Raw genomic sequence first — 8101 nt, 5'->3', positions numbered from 1 at the left:
ATCAATGATGAGAGAGACTCATTGATCGGCTGCCTCTGGCAGGCCCCACACTGAAGATTGAGCCCGCAACCCTGGCATGTGTCCTTGACTGGAATCGAACCCGGGACTCTTCAGTCTGCAGGTCGACTAGTGGTGACCACTGTTATAGTTCTAGTCGTTATGAATATTTCTCTTCTAGGTAAGTCATATAAATGGAATAATACAATATTTGTTCTTTGATGTCTGCCTTATTTCACTTAGCATAATGTCTTCCCAGTTTATCCATGTGATAACATATTTGAGAATGTTATTCCTTTTTAAGGATGAATAACATTATATGTATATATAATAGAGCATATACTAGTATACGCACTATATTTTATTCATTCATTCATTAGTTGATGGACATTTTTAGTTTTCCCACCTTTTAGCTATTATGAACATGCTTCTCTGAACACAAATGATCCCTGCATTCACTTCTTTTAGGTATATACCCAGAAATGGAGTTTATGGATCATATGGTAATTCTATGTTTGCTTTTTTGAGGAACCACCATGCTGTTTCCATGTTCTAATATTTCTTGACAAATACTTTTTTTTAATAAATGGAGAGTAGAAATCCAAGTGGTCTCTCACTTTATTTATTTTTAATTACACTTTATTTATTTATTTATTTTTTAATCCTCACCCGAGGATATTTTTCCATTGATCTTTTAAAGCAGTGGCTCTCAACCTTCCTAATGCAGTTCCTCATGTTGTGGTAACCCCCAATTTCATTGTTACAAATTGAACATAATTAAAGCATAGTGATTAATCACAAAAACAATATGTAATTATATATGTGTTTTCCGATGGTCTTAGGTGACCCCTGTGAAAGGGTCGTTCGACCCCCAAAGGGGTCGTGACCCACAGGTTGAGAACTGCTGTTTTAGAGAGAGTGGAAGAGAGAGTGGAAGAGAGAGGGAAAGATAGAGAGAAGCATCAATATGAGGGAAACATTGGGCCCGCACTAGAGAGGAGCCTGTAACCAAGGTACGTGCCCTTGACTGGAATCCAACACGGGACCCTTTGGTCCACAGGCCGACGCCCTTTCCACTGAGCCAAACCAGATAGGGCTTGACAAACACTTTTAAAATATTATCTACTGATTTTATAATATGGTAGCTAAGAATTCATCCACTCTTAAAGTATTCTCTAGCTCCTGTATGCTAATGATTTCCCATCTGTATTTCTAGTCCTGACTTCCCCTTGAGCTACAGATTTGTATTATCCAAATGCTTGCTGAATATCTCCATGTAGATGTTAAGCTCAGAGTACCCAAAAATGGGTCCCCACACCCAAACTTTCTCTTCCTCTGGTTATTACACTGACCCCTATGTCAGTGAGTGTCATCAATGTCTACCCAGTCACTAAAACAATAAGCCTGGAAGTTATAAGAAAGTGCTCTGGGATCTTACCATCCAATGGATCACCAAGACGTGTTGATTTTACCTCTTAAATATTTCTTAATTTCATTCTCTTTTCTTCTTACTCACTGTCACTGACCTAGTTCAGGTCTTTGTCATCCATTAATTAAACCATTTGCAGCAGTAGTCTCCTATTTTGTCTCCCTGCCTCCATATTTTCCCTCCTTCAACCCTATTACCAACTGAGCTAAGCCAGTTTATCCTCTTATATTGTCATAGACTGATGAACAGGGACAGATCCAAAGACAGAGAAACAGCAATCAGACTATTAATCCCCAGAGGGAAAGTAGGGGAGGGTCGGGGTAAGGGGAAGAGATCAACCAAAGGACTTGTATGCATGCATATAAGCCAAACCAATGGACATGAACAACAGGGGGATGAGAGCATGAGTGGGGGAGGGGAGGATAGGGGTTAATGGGAGGGAATGAGGACACATTTGTAATTCCTTAACTAATAAAGAATTTAAAGAAAAAAAAAAAAAAATATTTTTATTGATTTCAGAGAAGAAGGGAGAGGGAGAGATAGAAACATCAATGATGAGAATCATTGACCAGCTACCTCCTGCATGCCCCCTACTGGGGAATGAGCCGGCAACCCTTGACCGGAATCAAACCCGGGACCTTTTAGTCTGCAGGCCAACACTCTATCCACTGAGCCAAACTGGCTAGGCTGTCAGGTATTTTTCAATGACTTTCAGTAGCTTCCAATGACTAGAGATAACTGTGGGTTGTAGGCTTCATCCTCGACAATCTCCCTACCAGGTGGTATGTTCCAATGAAAACAGGACTTCAATTCAATCCTGCCAAGCATACACTTAGTAGCAGTTAGACATAGACCTGTAACCTGTCCTCATAAGATTAAGCCCCATGCAGGAAAGGTTCACTTGAAGTACACTTAGCAACTCTCCAGTAGTAGCATTTTAGCTAAATTTATGTTCAGATTAGGCAACAGAATCATCCATTAAGTGTCAGGATTCAGGACCTAATGGATTCCTAGACCTAGAATGCCACAATGAAATCCCCAGTTTCTTAAGACCCATTCATGCAAGGGCAAATAAAAGTATGGGTCCATAAATCTAGAGCACCATTTATTTCACCAATGAATGTTTATTCCTAGCATCCATTATATATTTTTATTTTCAAAAACAACTTTATTTATGACACGTATTTTAAAAACCTCCCATCCCCTGGAAATTAGCTGGAAAAAAAAATCCACCTCCACCTCTTTGTGCCCACTTCCTCTCATCCCCTTCAAATAAAAGGAGAAAAGGGCAAAGGGGAAAAACAAAAAATTAAAAAAACAACCCCCTAAACATGTTAGTACATCTCCCCAGGGGGAAGGGGAATTTACATTGGACCTTCAGAGAGTGGAACAGAGTTCTTCTATCTACAGAAACCTACCAAAAAAAGACACTCAAAGCAAACAAAAAAAGAAACACAAAAGTAAACAAAATGGATCGCCAGGCAATCTGGAGGGGCCGAGAGTTAGAAAAGAGGACAAGAACAGGCAGGAGGGGGCTGTGAACATTAGGAAGAAGATGGAGGGAAGATAACAAGCAGAACAATTTGGTTTCCTTGTGTAAAAAAACAAAAAAAAAAAAAACCCTCCTACCATCCATGCCCATTTACACTTGAGCAGCCCCCAAGGGGGTGAAGTTAGGGAAACAGGGAGCAGCTTGCATAGTAAAGATGTATCCATGGAAAATCCTCAGAGTGAATGAGTAACCCCATGCCCTACTCCCTGTACCTTACCCTACTCCCTAAAGCAGGTCCCTCTTAATTAGTTGTGGGATTCTCCCCCTTCCACAGGATATCTTTTTTAAAATATATTTTTTCCCATCAAGGTCATCTTCTGTTTTTCTTTTCTTTTTTTTTTAAGTTTCCCCTTCTTTTCTCTTTTTTTCCTCTCTTCTCTTACATACACTTTTATTTTTAGTAAGGGGAATACCATGAAGTCGCTCTAGGCCAGCTTCTGTAGTTCTGACCCCAGGGTCTGCTCTTAAAACCAATGTAGTCTCTAGAGCTGGAACTGTTGTACCTGGTGGTCCAGGCATGGTATGGAGCTCCTGAGAAACACTGGTCTCTTGCTTCATTTTGGGATCACCTTGATGTGTCTGCCTCTAAATAGGGACTCATCTAAGGTCAGGGAAATCCTCACTGACTCTGTTTGAGAGGTCTATATATGCAAACCTTTTGGGATAGCCGCTAAATTTGTCACAGGGTATGGTACCATGGTGACTGAACCACAGGCATGAAAGTGTGCTTCTAGCTCTTCTGCTGTTGCAGTAGAGTCCACATTGCCAACATAGACGGGACAGCATCAGCCTCCATCTTCCCCTCAATAGACATGATCACTCGGCCAGCATTGCCTGGAGGTGGACTCATATTCATCTGCTTCTCCACCTTGTTCTGTAGTTCCTTTAACTGGTCACCTGCTTCCTCCATCTCCCTGACTGAAGCTTTGATCGCTTTCAGCTCCCGGTCCTCAGGTTCACAACGGCGCCATCCCCAGGTCACCCTCAACCAGTCCCGGCTCCTCCTTCTCCTCCTGGCTGCCAGGGGCTCTTGAGCCATGTCCAGGGCCCAGATCTGGGGTTGGGGATCAGGGCTCGGGCTGCTCCTCTTTTGGCTCTGTCTCTGGCTGGGGCTCCAGCAGCAGCTCCTTGGTTTCAGTTCCTCAGACTCCAGGCTGTTCCATAATCCCCTGCGACCCCCTGGACCTCCTCCCAGGCCTCCCCACCAGCCTGAGAAAACAGATGGAAATAACTACTTGTAGACCAGAGCCGCAGCTACCAGCTTCCCATATATTAATGAGCAAACCCACTAGTGTAGATTTAGGTAAATTGGGCAAAGCTTTCCAGTATCTGCCTCTGGAGTGTGTACTTATAATTAGAGTCTTTCAGATGCACATTAAGCACTGTTGGAGTGTGTTTCTCATTGGGAGACTTCATATATGAACTGTCCCTAGGGAATGTGTGTGTGTGTGTGTGTGTGTGTGTGTGTGTATCTCACACTGTCCATGTTGAGTATTTTAAAATATATTTTTATTGATTTCATAGACGAAGGGAGAGGGAGAGAGAGATAGAAACATCAATGATGAGAGAGAATCATTGATCGGCTGCCTCCTGCACGCCCTCCACTGGGGACTGAGCCCTCAACCCGGGCATGTGCCCTTGACCGGAATTGAAACTGCGACCTTCAGTCCGAAGGCCAACATTCTATCCACTGAGCCAAACCAGCTAGGGCCATGCTGAGTATTTTAAAGTAAATTTCAGACCATATAACAAATCTACTCTCCCATGTACATCTGCCCATATTATTTCCCTGCACAAAACCCTTCTCTCCTATAGTTCCTTGTTCCAGATAAGATAAAGTCCAGACATTTTCAAGTGACATATTAGGCCTTTCCAGACCTGCCCCCATCTCTTTCTTTTTTGTACCTTACACTCTAGTCTAGAATTAAATTGCTTATAGTGAGTCCCCACCAATGATGCTGGTTTGGAGTCAAGCACTCTGTTCTGTCTGGCCCACCTTTCCCACTTTTCTTCACCTGGCTAACTTGTACTCATCCTCTATGATAGTTCAGGCATCAGCCCTTTCAAGAATCCTTTCCTATAACCTCACTCAGTGTTAAGCTTACTTATTTTCTTTACCATGTGTATGGTGCTAATTATGTGCCAGGAACCATTATAAGCACTTTCTTTTTTTAAATATATTTTATTGATTTTTTTACAGAGAGGAAGGGAGAGGGATAGAGAGTTAGAAACATCGATGTGAGAGAAACATCGATCAGCTGCCTACTGCACACCCCCTACTGGGGATGTGCCCGCAACCAAGGTACATGCCCTTGACCGGAATTGAACCTGGGACCCTTGAGCCCACAGGCTGACACTCTATCCACTGAGCCAAACCAGCCAGGGCCATTATAAGCACTTTCAATCCTCACAACAACTCTATGAATTAGGTTCTATTATTATCTCCCTTTTCAGATGAGGAAACTGAGGCAATAGAGGTTTAATTTTTCCAAGTTCACATAATTGGTAAGTAGCAAAGCCAGACTTCAAACCCAGGCTGTCTGGCTCCAGGCTGTGCTCTTAGAAATCCATATGCTGTGCTGCTTTTCTCAAAGACTCTTTCTCTGTATTCCCACAGCACCCTAGGCATACCTCTATCTTAGCATTCAGCATGATAGTTTGAAACTATCTGTGTGTGTGTCTGCCACTTCACCATGAGAGTCTTAAAGCTTAATAGTCTCTGAGATATACCAGTTAGATCATAAAGTTTGGAATGAGGCATACCTGGGGTTAAGTCCTGCCTCTGCTCTGTACTAGCTGTGTAACCTTAGGCATATTATATAACCTTTTTATCCATCCTTTTCCTCATTTTTAAAGTGGGGCTAAGACTACCTCAGGGTAATAGAGAGAATGAAATGAGATGGTATATCTAAAACACCTAGCACAGCCCTGACCGGTTTGGCTCAGTGGATAGAGCGTCAGCCTGCGGACTCAAGGGTCCTAGGTTCGATTCCGGTCAAGGGCATGTACCTTGGTTGCGGGCACATCCCCAGTAGGGGGTGTGCAGTAGGCAGCTGATCGATGTTTCTCTCACATCGATGTTTCTAACTCTCTATCCCTCTCCCTTCCTCTCTGTAAAAAAATCAATTAAAAAAATATATAAAACACCTAGCACAGAGTCTCACATGGTAAAAAACAAACAACAACAATAACAACAAAACCACCTCTTGGTAATGCTTGACTATTACTAGTAGTTATTATTATTTCTGCATCTCTAGAAACTAGCATAGTGCCTGGAAAATAGACATTTGAGAACCATTTGTTGAACTTAACTATTATGGAAATCTTTAGACTGACATAGATATCTAAAGTATATGTCAAGTTATATGACTTCAGAAATGCTCCCCTGTAGTTAAGCAGGATATGCTACCTCATTTTGCTGGGGCATCCATAAGAGTTTTACCTCCAAAGGGTAAATAGCCCTGTAGACCTCCATATAATTAATATGCATATTATTCTGGTCCTTGCAACCATCAGTTTTAAACTCAAATGAGATAGCTCATCACTTCAAAGTGAATCTTTTGATCCCTAAGTCACCTCAGCATCCTTCAAAATGACAGAGAACCCTATTTTGTTTTCTTTTCCTAGAACAAGGGCTTCAAAACTCCTCAGGACTACCCATTCTTCTGGGATCACTAACCTTTTAGTTCTGAAATTCCTATGCAAATTTATTCCACAGCATCCTGTAGGGAGCAACTCTAGAGTTAAGCCTCAGATTGACCTGTGGCAGAGCCACAAACAAGTCCCAGTTTAGAGGGCAGAGCCCTCTTAGCATAATTAAGCTTGACCTTATGGCCTTCCCCCTAGATCTTATCTGTGTAGCTAATGGGCTGTGGGAGGTGCAGCAAGTGCTGCCAAAACAAGTGAAACTCATAAGAACATTGTAACTATGGTGACCACTACCTTGTTTTTCTCTGACTATAAAATAAAGGCTCAGCTTGCTGGCTGGATCCTTCTCTGTGGCCTCATCCAGGCACAGAAGATCCACTGAGCCCTACCTAGCTGTATTCTCTTTGTCTGTCTTTTCTTTAGTCCTTCACTGCCCCTCCTCAGGCTCACCGAACCCTTGGCTGTGCTGGCATGGCACAGCATCCCAGGACTTTGATCCCCTCTGCTATAAATTTTCCTAGTCAAATGGATGAACTAATACAGTTGTCAGATATGCCCAGGTCACTTTTGGATAGTATTGTGATAGGAAATGTCCTAGGTATCAATTAAGTGCCCATCTTCTTGTACAAGAGCAGCAGAAGGTGCTACTTGAAAAGTGGAAGTAGACATATATATCACACCCAGGGAATAATACAACCCCCTCGCATACTAGGGGACTGGAAGCTCCTAGAGCAGAATTTTTTGGTTAACTTGGGATTAAGGAGAAAAATCAGTTTGGTTCAGCTGGCCAATCTTTCTTTAATATCTGAACCCACTTTACTTCATAAGAGCACAGTCTAGTGACCACTAATTCTCTTTTCATGAGAATCCTGCAGAGGCCCTAGGCCAACCTCATTACTATCAGTGAGCACTTTTCAGAATTTTAGTAAGTGGAAGAAATTGGAATGAAATTGAATGGGCCCTGGTCACAGACTAAAATCTGTGTTTGATTAAACCTCTGATATTTCTTTATAGTGTCATTTTTCTCTTTTCCCCTAAAATCTGGTGGATAGAATTCCACCACCACTACATACACAAAAAAGTCCAGTTACTTGAAGGTTCTGGATTCTCAGGTGCTAAGGGAATTTAATGTAAGGGAGTAATGACTGTAGTGTGGTTTTGGTTAGGAAAGGCTGCCTGGAAAAGGTCCCTGCCAGTCCATGAAGGATTGGTAGACTTTAGGATGGTAAGGGCTCTCAGAGTTGAGGAAGAAGGCTTGTACATGAGCCAAAGCACACAGTGCACATAATAAACTAAAAGTAAGCTTCGTGTTTTACGCTCAGGACAAAACCTTGCCCCCCCCTTTTTTTTCTGTACAGATGGATGGTCAGAAACAAACCATGGAGGGTCCAGAAACAGAGGTTGGAAAAGTTTACCTTTAGGGAAGTATACTGGGCCAGAAGTGAGGAGATATGATTTCTTTTTTTTAAATGAAA

The 8101-nt window shown here is 42.3% G+C and overlaps 1 pseudogene; it reads right to left on the bottom strand.

Moving 5' to 3' along the window:
• Positions 1 to 3368: 3368 nt before the first annotated feature.
• LOC102239969 lies at positions 3369 to 4464 on the bottom strand (annotated as a pseudogene).
• Between the last annotated feature and the right edge of the window lie 3637 nt (positions 4465 to 8101).

Source organism: Myotis brandtii, unplaced genomic scaffold (genome assembly GCF_000412655.1).
Source record: "Myotis brandtii unplaced genomic scaffold, ASM41265v1 scaffold126, whole genome shotgun sequence".
In the NCBI taxonomy this organism is placed as follows: domain Eukaryota; kingdom Metazoa; phylum Chordata; class Mammalia; order Chiroptera; family Vespertilionidae; genus Myotis; species Myotis brandtii.
The sequence above is the reverse complement of the archived record's forward strand: the minus strand, read 5'-3'. Positions and strand labels throughout refer to the sequence as shown.